This window comes from Carassius auratus, chromosome 47 (genome assembly GCF_003368295.1).
Source record: "Carassius auratus strain Wakin chromosome 47, ASM336829v1, whole genome shotgun sequence".
NCBI classification, from domain to species: domain Eukaryota; kingdom Metazoa; phylum Chordata; class Actinopteri; order Cypriniformes; family Cyprinidae; genus Carassius; species Carassius auratus.
The window spans coordinates 14,330,591-14,343,375 of record NC_039289.1 but is presented as its reverse complement, the minus strand read 5'-3'; the positions used below and the strand labels follow the sequence as shown (position 1 = coordinate 14,343,375).

The 12,785-nt window shown below is 37.7% G+C and overlaps 1 long non-coding RNA gene across 1 annotated transcript; it reads left to right on the top strand.

Annotated features, from left to right (window-relative positions):
• The first annotated feature begins 4,075 nt into the window (after positions 1-4,075).
• Positions 4,076-5,572, top strand: LOC113064636 (uncharacterized). The gene is made up of 3 exons (XR_003278863.1): positions 4,076-4,915; positions 5,080-5,165; positions 5,297-5,572. It is a non-coding gene; the product is annotated as an uncharacterized LOC113064636 (long non-coding RNA).
• The last annotated feature ends 7,213 nt before the right edge of the window (positions 5,573-12,785 follow it).

Below are 12,785 nucleotides of genomic sequence, written 5' to 3'. Positions count from 1 at the left end.
ACCCGATATCAGGAGTTACAGGTGCTGCAATTGTAATTCCCAGCCAGAAGAGTGAGATGAGCAAAAGAACATAAGATCATTTAAGTGTATATGCTGTTGAGATGTTTGCCATTTTGATGGCATTAGAATGGATAGAATACACGAAGTCAAACAGAACTTTAATTTGCAGCGACTCTGACTCTGTATTACAGAGCATCAAGGCAGAGAATCATGGCAAAGAATCATCAGGAGGTTTTTAATGATATTATGTCTACCTATTTAAGAATTAAAAATAAGGGAGGTGATGTTATATATATGTGGGTCCCAGCACATATGGGTATTATAGAAAATGAAAAGGTAGACAACATAGCTAAGAAAGCACTTCAAAAAGAGAGTAAAGAAGCAGTTATCAGCCTGTCAAGATCAGAAGGAAAGAGTATAGTGTGGGAAAAAATATTAAAGAATGGCAAAAAAGGTGGGATCAAGAACAAAAAGGAAGACATTTACACTCAATTTAAAAAAGAGTTGGTCCTGTGGAAAATAAGGCAGGAAACAGAAGAGAAGAGACTATTGTAACCAGATTAAGAATAGGGCATAATAAATTAAATAGCACTCTTCATATAATGGGGAAACATACTGGGTTTTGTGATCAGTGCCAAATACCTGAGACTGTAGAACATGTGCTTATTAATTGTTCAAAATATAGATTTTTGAGGGTAGATATGATAAAAGACATGGGAAAAATAGAACTAACAGGACGTGGAGTAACAATTATAATGGACTGCAGTGAACAAGGAGTGAAATACTTGATTTGTTTTCTGACCAAAACAGGACTAATGACAAGAATATGACAACTAAAGTATATGGGAAATAACTAGAACCAGAAGATGTCAGTAATACAACGTCAACGATGCAAGCTGCCGTTAAAACCCAAAGAAGAAGAAGAAGACATTGCATTGCATGACATCCATTGATTTTCTGAAACAAACAATATACCGATATACGTATTATTGTCTTAAAACACAATTAAGTATTTAGAAACTCTCTCTCTCTTTAAAAAAAAAAATAAAGTTAGAAAAAAAAAAGTTACTGGAAGAATGTTTTGTGGAGCGATGTGACCAGACTTCTGGACCCTGCGTTATTGTCTGGTAAATTAAAGGTAAAGCTTATAAACAGGAGAACAGCATCCATGGTCAAACATTGAGGGGGCCCAGTCCATTTTAGGGGGTGTGTTTTACTGGTGCAGGACGTGGAAATCATGACTTTATGACATTGCGGATTCTTTGAAGTATCAGACCATTTGGACAAGTATTGTAATGCCTTTTGGTGCAAAGTACACATCCAAATCTACTTCTGCTTGGCTCAGGGATCAGTCATAGAAAGTACTCGAGTGCCCTGTTCAGTCTCCAGATTGAACTCTCATTGAAAACATTTGGTTGGATTTGAAAAAAGCAGTGGCAATATGAAAATCAAAGATTAAAAGCTTTTTCAGCTGAGGAATGGGCCAAAACTGCAGTAAAGAGGTGACCAAAGCTTCTGAGCACTTATAGTTTTAAACAATAAAAGATTCTATATATATATATATATATATATATATATATATATATATATATATATATATATATATATATATATATATATATATATATATATATATATATATAACAGTTATTGTGATCAACTTAGTTTATAATACGCCAAATTCCATCTTCTAAGATCAAAGTTACTTGCTGGGAATCTGTAACAATGAAGAAGCTTGTTTATAACAGAAGACAATAGTCATCTGGCTCTCTGTGTTTGCAGAACAACATTGACAGAGTCTGGAATGCAGGATCCACCCGTGACCCAGAATCTCATTCATTCTATCAACAGAAACACAAAGAGCTGATACATTTTTAATATTCACACAAACCAGGAAATAAAGTGGTTTCTCCACTCCTGAACAGGTTAACAACACTCTACAACAATTTTGTATTTATTAGTACTGGTAAATTATATACACACATACATACATACAAACAAGCATATGTGTATATATAACTAATAAAAACTAGTTATTTGAAATGGTAATATGCATGGGCATCTCTGTTTGGGTTATGAGGGCACTTCTTTGTTCTTTGCCATAAAGGAGTGGTGATGTTGTTGTAATCAAGAGCAGTCAGAGAAATTGTTAAGCTGTATCAGGAAAATTAAGCATTACATTGGTGGGTGGAGATTAAAGGCAGTATATTAATCTTGCATTACTCAGGTCAGGTTATCTCTCAGAATACACTTTCCTGGCATTAGGTTTGGTAAACAAAAAAAAAAAAACTTGAAAGATGTTTGGATTTATTATATTTTTTGGATTGGCTTTACCGATTGTTAGATCAATACCAACAGGTAAGGCATCTATTTAAAGCAAAAATATTTGTATGTAAGTTTATGTGATGTATATGTATCTGAGATGATTTATATGTATATGTAACTTTTTATTTACCAAAGAATCTTGAAAAAAAAATATCGCAAAAAATATGTATAATTCTAATAATAAATCAGCATATTAGAATGCTTTCTGAAGGAAACGTGACACTTTATACTGGAGTAATGATGCTACATTTTTTTAGTATATGCTTATTCTGTATATTGCCAAACTGCACATATTTTTATACTTATTTAAATGAACAGTGAATTATAATTGCAAATGCTTGTGTTTTTTATTCAGTAAATTATGTGATGTTATAATATAATTATATGAGCCATAATAGATACAGTAACACATAATTATAATGTAGACAATTTGTGACTTATTTAAATGATATAAATCCCCTAAGATATAAGGCAATCGTGAGGAGTGATTTCTAAAACTTTTCTAGTTGTAAAATCTTTTCTGGATCTTAGATTTTCCATTTTCCTCAACCCTGGACCATCGAGATCCACTTTTCTGCAGAGTTTCGCTCCAACCCTAAGCAAACACACCTGAAACGGCTAATCAAGACCTTCAGGATTACTACAAACAAAGCCACTAGAAGGAGAATGAAGGAGAGATTTCACTACGCTGAATAAACAACTTTTTAGAGGAAACAGCGTATAATTGGATGAATTGACAGCTAATCTTCAACATGTTATATACTAAACAATACTTTTGGATGAAACTATTTGTAGAGTTTACACTGAAAAACAAACTGTTTTATAAAAAAAGTCACTGACTTTTTGCGATAGGGGGGATTCAGCTTATGGCACTCATTCATGGTATCCATAAACGGCCACTGAGTGTCGCACAACTCTGACTGAAGCTCAGTGACATCAAGGCTGTAATGTGATTGGTTATTAAGGCACACATGATCTACGTTGGCCATTATGCTTTCTCAAATACTCTGATCTCGTAAGACAATCTCTGCTACAAAGTTGTAGGTACAGTAAGTGATTAATACAGGTTGCAGCTAAACTCTGCAGGAAAGTGAATCTCGGTGTCCAGAGCACCCCTGCCACAGACCATCTCTTGGGGTAATTTATTGGATGGTAAATAAATGTTTTCTGTGCCATCTTAATATCAAAGTCATGCGTGAGTAATGTATCTGTATGACTTCACCAAACAGAACACTTTGGCTTCATGCTTCTACCAGAGCATTGCTCCATTTGTTTGTGAATCTTGAACAGTCCATCACAGCAATATTGGCTTTAAAGTCCAAAAATAAGCCCATAAATTACTCACCCTCAAGGCATCCTAGTTGTATATTGCCATCTTATTTCAGATTAATCCAGTCAGAGTAATATTAAAAATCATCTTTGGTCTTTCAAGCTGTTTCATGCCACTCAGCAGGTGTTGCTTGCATCAGTCCAAAAGAAGTGAAATCAAGGGCATCCATCCATAAAAAAGGGGTGAACATATGCCCCATGTAGCAAATCGATGTGTTTTTGAAAGAAAACTATCCATATTCTAAATGTAATAATCACTTTAATCTAACTTGCGCTCACAGTTGTAAATGAGGCAGTTCCGGGGGAATGATGAATGAGGTCAGCTTTGCGCATCATGGGCACATTTTTATTCTTGAGTGAATTTTTTTTTTCACAATCACAATGTTTTGGTTTGTCTAACCAGAGGAGGGTTCTGGAAACCTGTTTGTCATTATTTTCACAATTCTGCTTGATGCCACAGACTTCTCCTTTATAAGATAAAAGAAAGCATACCTAACAAAACATACGAGTGAAAGGGATTCAGTAGTGAAACTGCTCTTTGCTAAAGAAGGTGACCTTTTACTCTTATATTTCAGTTCTTGCTCTACAATTCCATAAATGCCTAATTGATTGTGTCTTACATTAGAAATCAAACCAAGTAAAGTCAAAGCAAAAATACTTTCCTACAAGTAAAAAACAAAACGTGCTATGCAGGTTATTTTGATGTCGGTGTCAAAGGAAGGAAAGCATTCAATAATAGAATTGAGTTTGTGGTTTTGTGCTGCATTCTTCCATTTTTGCTTTTTTTATACTATAGGTCACTCTTGCCTGCCATCTATAGATGCTTTTCTTCTGTCTCATCTACTGATGTTATTTTCTTCTACCTCACTAGCTGCAGAAACATCTACAGCTCCATCAGCAAATTCAACAGCCCCTGCACTAACATGCATAATAGCTACAAAGGCATCTATGGCTCGTTTAACAAAAACTCCTGCACCAACATGTATATCAGCTACAACAACATCCACAGCTCGATCATCAATAACAACCCTTGCCCCACTGTCTACATCTCGCTCAGCAGTCACTGAACCATCATCTACAACTCAATCAAGACCACCTACACCAACTTTAAGTTCACCTGTACTAACATCAACCACTCTGTCATCAACAACGATTGCACCATCAACTGCATCAACATCGATATCAGCTGCATTAACATCTACTCGAATACCAACATCTTCTCAAATGACTGCTCAACTTACATCTTCAACTCAACCAGCAAGTCAGTTTATATTTTCATCTCCAGATTCTGTCCCACAGAGTAAAAAAGCTATTTTATTTTGCCTGTTCATTCATTTTTATTAACCCCCATTCAGATTTTGTTTTTAAAATGGACTTTTATTCACCTTATCTAATATGAATCTAATATGAGGTTTCATTTAACAGATAGGACAACATTAGCTCATGCAACTTTCAAATTGAGATGCTTTGTTGAGCTGAGCAATGAAGAAATCATTACATATATTGAAAAGGTGAGCTATTATTAATATTATTAAGGTGAGAAAGAGTTGGCTGACAGCAGAATAATTAGATATAGAAGCTGTTGTTTTATTAAGGCTGTAAATTACCAGATGTTACCATACCTTTTTTTTTTTCATTACAGTTTCTCAAGCACTTTCAATCAAGCATTAGTGGGACCATCAGGATTACTGTGAAGAAATCAAGAAAAATGTTGGCCTAAAGATCTTATGGAAATCCCAACCCTCAGCGCTCCTAAGCCTGGCATTCCTTTTTAATAGTCCCCTCGTTTCCCATAATATTGGTTGCCATCTTGTGTCTGGACCATACACACTTCCCCCGAGGTGGTGGCAACCCCTACAAACTGCTGTCTTTGACTCCCTTTAATTATGGTCTTTGTATCTATTTTTTGTTTCCTCTGTATACTTGCAGTTTTACTGTTGTAATTAAATAATACTATACAATGAACACATATTATTGTTGTCAGTTTTCCTCTTGTTTGGAAACATTCTCAGGGTCTGAATCTGGTAAAGAATTAATACCATTACCATTACCATTAATACCAGACAGTGCTCACTTAACACATCTGAGATGATTTGACAGATGCCAGATCTTTCAGTCATGATAGCTGATCTCTGGCTAATTTGGTTCTTCAAACAAGCTAACACCAGATATATGGATACTTGAATCCATGAACAGTGCAGTGATTGTCTGGCAGCAAGACAGCAACGTCATGACATCAGACTATTAAAGGGTTAGTTCACCCAAAAATTTACTCTGTCATTAAATTCTCACACTCATGTAGTTTCAAACCCGTAAGCCGTTTGTTCATCTTCGGAACACAGTTTAAGATAATTTTGAGAGAATCTGAGAGCTGTCCGACCCTGCATAGACAAGCAACGCAACTGAAATGTCCTCACATGTAGCAAGGAGATCTGTAAAATAAGCCATGTGACATCAGTGGTTCATCCACAATTATTATTAATTAAAAAGCTACGAGAATACTTTTTGTGCGCAAAAGAAAAAAAAAATTCAACAATTTGTTTACTGGAAGAAAATAGTGACTGGAACATACTTTAAGTATTACCTTCACTTAAAATTATTTGGTCTAATCCTGTTTATGCTAAATATGCTGCTCCAGAGCAGGTTAAAATTTATGGACATGTTGCAATGACAACAACTCCAGTATGAGCTTCAGAGAACCTAACAATTTTGGATCATGTCAAATCACCAACAACAAAATCCAGCTAACTGTTTAATCCATGTATGAAGAACGGGCCCCAGGGTAGGTTCATAACAAATTTTAGTTCGTTCCCGATTTAAAATTACATGATAAAAACTGTAATTCATAACGTAATTTATGGGTTACTCATTTCAGGTATTGCTTTCTGACTACTTTTTAGATTGCTTTTTCTTAAACTTACCATTAAATGTACCATATTGATATCAACATCATAAAATGCATTACACATTTCTTTACATCAGGGTTTTCCCAAACTGGGCTTAATGTAAGAACTGCAGTGGATATATGAGTTGATAAAAAGCTAATAGTTAATCAAATCATAAAAATGGAAATTAAATATAATTTAAAAGCTGAAATGCTTTTATTTGTTTACCTGCATGTGACCATACACCATTACACCATGTGTAATTAACTGGCATTTGTGAATAATATGTAATCATGTGATCCATAAAAAGTAATTTAAAAATGTCATATACTCTAATTACAAATACTTTATTTTTGGAATCTGAGTACACAATCCAAGGTACATGTAATCAGTTACTACACAGCACTGCTAAAAAATCAAAGCACACTGGAATGTTTAATAAACAACAAATGAAATGAGTGAGCATCTCCAACATTACCAGAAGTGAACATTAAAAAACAAAAAAGCATGATATACGGGAATATTCTCAAAAGATCCATTTCATCTTTTGTTTGGAATAAAACTATAATTGAAATAAGCAGCTTAACTGTAATGTGCATGTGAAGGTCAGGTGAAAGCATGGAAATTCCCACAGCTGAGTCACAGAGGGAGCTGCCTCTTTAAATGCATTCTTCTGATGCCTTGATGAACACAAAGGCCTTGTGGCATAAATGAGGGCTATAAATTGATAGTGCTGACAGACATGACTACATCTCGAAACAAAAAAGTTAATGTCTGAATTATATTTAAACTGGCAGGCGCTTCACAAATTCAGGTGTTCAATTTTGGCAGAATATTCAGCATTGCACACCCAGGAAATAGAGGAGTATAAATGCATGATCTCCATCTGCTGTTAGTCGCTCACCAGCATGTGATGAAAACCTGAAGCAGCATTTAGAGCAAGTCATTAATTCACAAAGTGTGAAAAGCTGGTTAAGATACTTTAGTTATAAACTGACAATTGCGAGAAATATACTCAGTTCTGAAAAGTATTGGAAAAGAATAGCACAAACATTCTTTTAAACTCACACTTCAAACTGTCTTATATTGTTATTTTTAGAAACATGTTTTCAAAAATAAACCTCCTTGACACAAACATTTTCATTTTGGTATTCTGGTATATTTCTTTTGGGAAGTATTATATCTGATTGTGAGTGTAACTGGTGTGCAATGATAATATTCCATTCCATAATTTTGCAATCATTATGTGAATGTTACTTTTAAATGTTGAAATAATAAGCACTAAGTAGCAGCATTTAAAAAAATAACAACAACATTCAACTAACATCCTGCAAACATTCATTGAACAATGTATATATAACATTGTTGTACTAACATTTTGATTACATCATTAAAGACCAGATCGCTTTATACAAACGTTCTATTAATGTGAAAGAACGTTTGCTCAGAACTTTGAGACTATCTTGCCAGAATGTTACCAAAGTTCTACATTGCCACATTTCCTTGTAGCTGGTAATAGTGTTTTTAAGGTGCCAGTCATCTTCATTTAGAATACATCAAAGTCCATCTTCTGAGAACAAAGCTACTTGCTGGGAATCTGTAACCATGAAGATGCTTTTCACATTCTACACTTACAGAAAACAATAGCCTGCTGGCTCTCTCACTCTCTGTCTTTGTAGAAAAGCGTGAACTATTGACATAGTTTGATCCTTTGTAAATTCATTTCAGGTTTGCTGGAATGCAGGATCCACCCGTGTCCCAGAATCTCATTCATTCTATCAACAGTAACACAAAGCACTGCTATATTTGTAATATTCACACAAACCAGGAAATAAACGTCTCTAGGTTACGTATGTAACCCTAGTTCCTTGAGGGAATGAAATGCTGCGTCGAAAACGCTTTTGGGAATGCGCTTAGCGTGAGCGACTCTGAATATCGTGTGTAATCGGTCCAATGGAAGAGCGTGACGTCACAGGCGGGGTGACGAAGTGACCAGGAAGCTATAAAAGCACGTGCCGTGCAGCTGGCATTAGCTTCGAGTACCAGCAAGCGCCGGCAGGGGTGCCGGGCGTGTGGCTCCTAGATGCAGCATCTCGTTCCCTCAAGGAACTAGGGTTACATACGTAACCTAGAGACGTTCCTCTTCAGGAGCTCCAGCTGCGTCGAAAACGCTTTGGGGAACAAGTACCAATGACAGAAGTGCCTGGAGTGACTGGCATGTCTAAGCCATAGAATTTTATGAAGGTAGAAGGCATGGACCACCCCAAAGCATTGCAGATGTCCAGAATGGATACACCTGCTTTGGAAGGCCTTGGAGCCCACCATACCCTGAGTAAAGTGAGCCTTGGCTCCCGACAGCGGGGGACGACCAGAGGAGTCATAGGTGGCATTGATAGCCTCGACTATCCAATGACTAGTAGTCTGCTTAGAAGTAGGAGAACCCTTCTTGGGGGGACCATAGCATACAAGCAATTGTAAAGGTGCAAAATCCAGATCTCCTCCTCTCCTCAGAGAGGTAATGGCCAACAGAAAGGCTGTTTTAAGCATCAGATGTCTATCTGAGATATCTTGAATAGGTTCAAACTGAGGTTTGCACAATGCCTCTAACACCACAACCAATTCCCACGGGGGAATACGGGACCGTACTGGAGGTATCAGCCTCAGCGCACCACAGAGGAAATGTGTAACTAAAGGGTGTCTTCCCAAAGACTGGCCATCGAGAAGGGCATGGTAGGCTGCAATGGCTGTCACGTAGACCTTCAACGTGGAGTGGATCAACCCTGCAGAGAGCCTGGCCTGTAGGAACTCCAGAACTGTACCAACTGGGCAGTTTGCTGGGTCTAGCTGGCGGTCTTTGCACCATGAGGTGAAGAGTTTTCACCTCAGGGTGTATAGTTTCCTCGTAGAGGGAGCTCTGGATTGGAGAAGGGTCTCAACAACCTTGGTTGAGAGACTGGATACTAATACATCCACAGCTTCCACAACTCTGGGCGAGGGTGAATTATCGTGCCCTGCGCCTGTGAGAGTAGGTCTGTTTTAATCGGTATTTCCCATGGAGAGCCGTCGAGGAGCGAGACCAGGTCTGCGAACCATACTCGGCCCGGCCAGAACAGGGCTACTAATAACAGACGGACAGTGTCGATCACTCTCCCTGGGTGGAAGGAACCGCAGAGCGTGCTTTCCGACTCCAGAGATTGGGCGCCGGATCTGGCGGAAGTGGAAGGAGATAGGGACTCGCCCGTCTCAATTTCCTCCGCCAAATCCACTTGCGAACCTCACGAGTGCAGGTGCCGTTCTGCCTCAGCAGAAGTGGGGCCAGCACCGCAGGGAAAGCTAGTGAAGGCGCCCTCCCCAAAGAGAGTCCTCCGGGAACGAAGCAGCCGCACAGACATTCTCTCGCAGTGTGGACAGTCGGCCCCTCGAGAGCCGACTCAGCATGCTTCGAACCCAGGCATACCACGCACCTGTAACGCGATCCATATTCGCCCTTAACATGCTTAGTTTTCGCCTTGCTCTTAGACATGACTTGGAGCTCTACTGGACAGACAACAGTAAATAAGACTCACAAGACAAACAAATGACATTCACACACAGAGCACTTGCTGAAGACATGAACTAACGCCAGCTGCGCGGCACGTGCTTTTATAGCTTCCTGGTCGCTTACGTCACCCTGCCTGTGACGTCACGCTCTTCCATTGGACTGATTACACACGATATTCTCACGCTAAGCGCGTTCCCCAAAGCGTTTTCGACACAGCTGGAGTTCCTGAAGAGGAACAGAAGATACATAGGTTTTTTATACAGTCCAGACCAAAAGTTTGGACACACCTTTTCATTCAAAGAGTTTTCCTTATTTTCATAACTATGAAAATTGTAGAGTCACAATGAAGGCATCAAGGGTTATTTGACCAAGAAGGAGAGTGATTGGGTGCTGCGCCAGATGACCTGGCCTCCACAGTCACCGGACCTGAACCCAATCCAGATGGTTTAGGGGTGAGCTGGACCGCAGACAGAAGGCAAAAGGAACAACAAGTGCTAAGCATCTCTCTGGGAACTCCTTCAAGACTGTTGGAAGACCATTTCAGGTGACTACCTCTTGAAGCTCATCATATATATATTGATTCATATTTTATTCTGTGCATCTCTGTTTAGGTTATGAGGACACTTTTTACAAACTATTTGTTCTTAACCATTAAGGAGTGGTCAGTGTACCTGTAACTAATAGGACGTGTATCGATGCAGAATGTAAGAGAAATCGAGCATCCCGTTAGTTCAGTCAGGTCATGTTAGTCATGCTTGCATCAGCTGACAGTCAGCTGTTTCTGACGTGTACCAATCCAGTCTTGACACCTATCACCTGCGGTCTATTTAAATTCCCATTATTCAGTGTCTCTCCATCGCATTGCTGCTTGCAATTAACTCCCTCCTCCAACCCCAACTACACCAACTGAACCTGTAATCTGATATAACTTGTTCTTTCTTTACAGTGTCTTCATTGGAAGCAGTCTCCACCACATTTTGTTAACAACTCATGTAATTGTGAATTATAATTATGTATGCTTATAATGGTTCTGTTCTGTACCCCAGGGGGGTTTGTCTTGCTGCTCTCCCCGCTCTGTCCAAGCATGGCTGCATGTGTAGTGTGTAGTGTTGCCCAGAACATAACCATACCGCCAAAATTAACTGTATGCAATTATAATTGTCATTAAATATACTTGACGGAAGTGGTCCTGATTGAAAGTGTTCAACTATATCAGGACCATTATAAAAGGTTATTGTTAGCAGTTTGATATAACACTCTATATTTGATTGGGTGTGCCTGTCTAAAATATATCTGATATTTTTATTATCTGTAACCATAATAATAAATAAATACATAAATAATTATTATTATTTTGACAAATTGTTTTATCTATTTATTTATTTATTTTACACTAGTGACTCATTCTGAGAACCTGTTGTATAAGTAAAAATGTATGGGTGGGTGGAGTTTGAGGACAATACAAGTTTGCATTACTTGTGTTAGGTTGCTTTTCTGAAACTAGGTTCAGTAGCAAAAAACTTGAAAGATGTTTCAATTTATTATATTTACTGGATTGGCTTTACTGACTGGTAGATCAATACCACCTGGTAAATATTTGATTATGTGATGTATATGGTATCAGTGTAATCATAACTAGTATTTGCTGCTGCAAAAAAAGGATTTAATATATAGGTGTACATATAACTCAATTATTAATCTATATGCATGCAAATAATTTACTGTATTTAAGTGTAATATATGTTAAACTATGGGAATATACTGTGAGATATAATAAGCTCTATTTAGGGATATATCAGTTTTCTATAGTTTTACCATTTCTGAATAATAAAATAATCTGAAAAATTACAATTAGGTTGTCAGTTAAAAAGAAATGCAATGTGTAGGCTTAAATTGATCTTTGCTTAAGTTCGTTGATGAAAAGAACCAGTTTGAGTCAGAGGAAACTTGATGTGAAAAGGTTTAGGTTGGGTTCTTGAGGACTCTTAACTCTGCATCTTTCCCTGGAGTTTCTGCATCTAAAAAAACCCTTTTCTGATCTGGTGATCAGTGATCTATAAACGGTGACAATGTCACACCCTCAGGACTTGAGTGAGCCAGTGAGGAATGGTAGCTTTGGAGGGAAAGTTTATGACCCTTTGTCCTCAGGCATATGTTTTATGGACTTTGATTGGATGTTGATGAAGAAACTATTAAAGATTCTGGTAACACTATTACCTTCCATAGGTATCAACATATAATATAAATGAACATTTAGACCATTAAGATACCAAACATGGCATACCCGGGACCTCTTTTAACAATAGAGTCCGAGTCCAAGTTCGAGTACCCCAACTCTACTATTTAACGTTGGTGGAATATTTGAATCAGGTGGCGTCTGGTAATTTGTTAACTTAGCCACTGTGCTAAATAAAAACCTTGGATTGTTTTGGTTATTTTCTATGAGTTTGTGGATATGCTCTGCCCTAGCAGTTTTTAGAGCCTGTCTATAACTGGACATACTGTTTTTCCATGCAATTCTAAAAACTTCTAAGTTAGTTTTTCTCCATTTGCATTCAAGACTACGAGTTACTTTCTTGAGAGAGTGAGTATTACTGTTATACCATGGTATAGTACGTTTTTCTCTAACCTTTTTCAATCTGATCGGGGCAACAGCTTCTAATCTTTAGAGAAAATAGTGCCCATGTTGTCAGTAATTTCGTCTA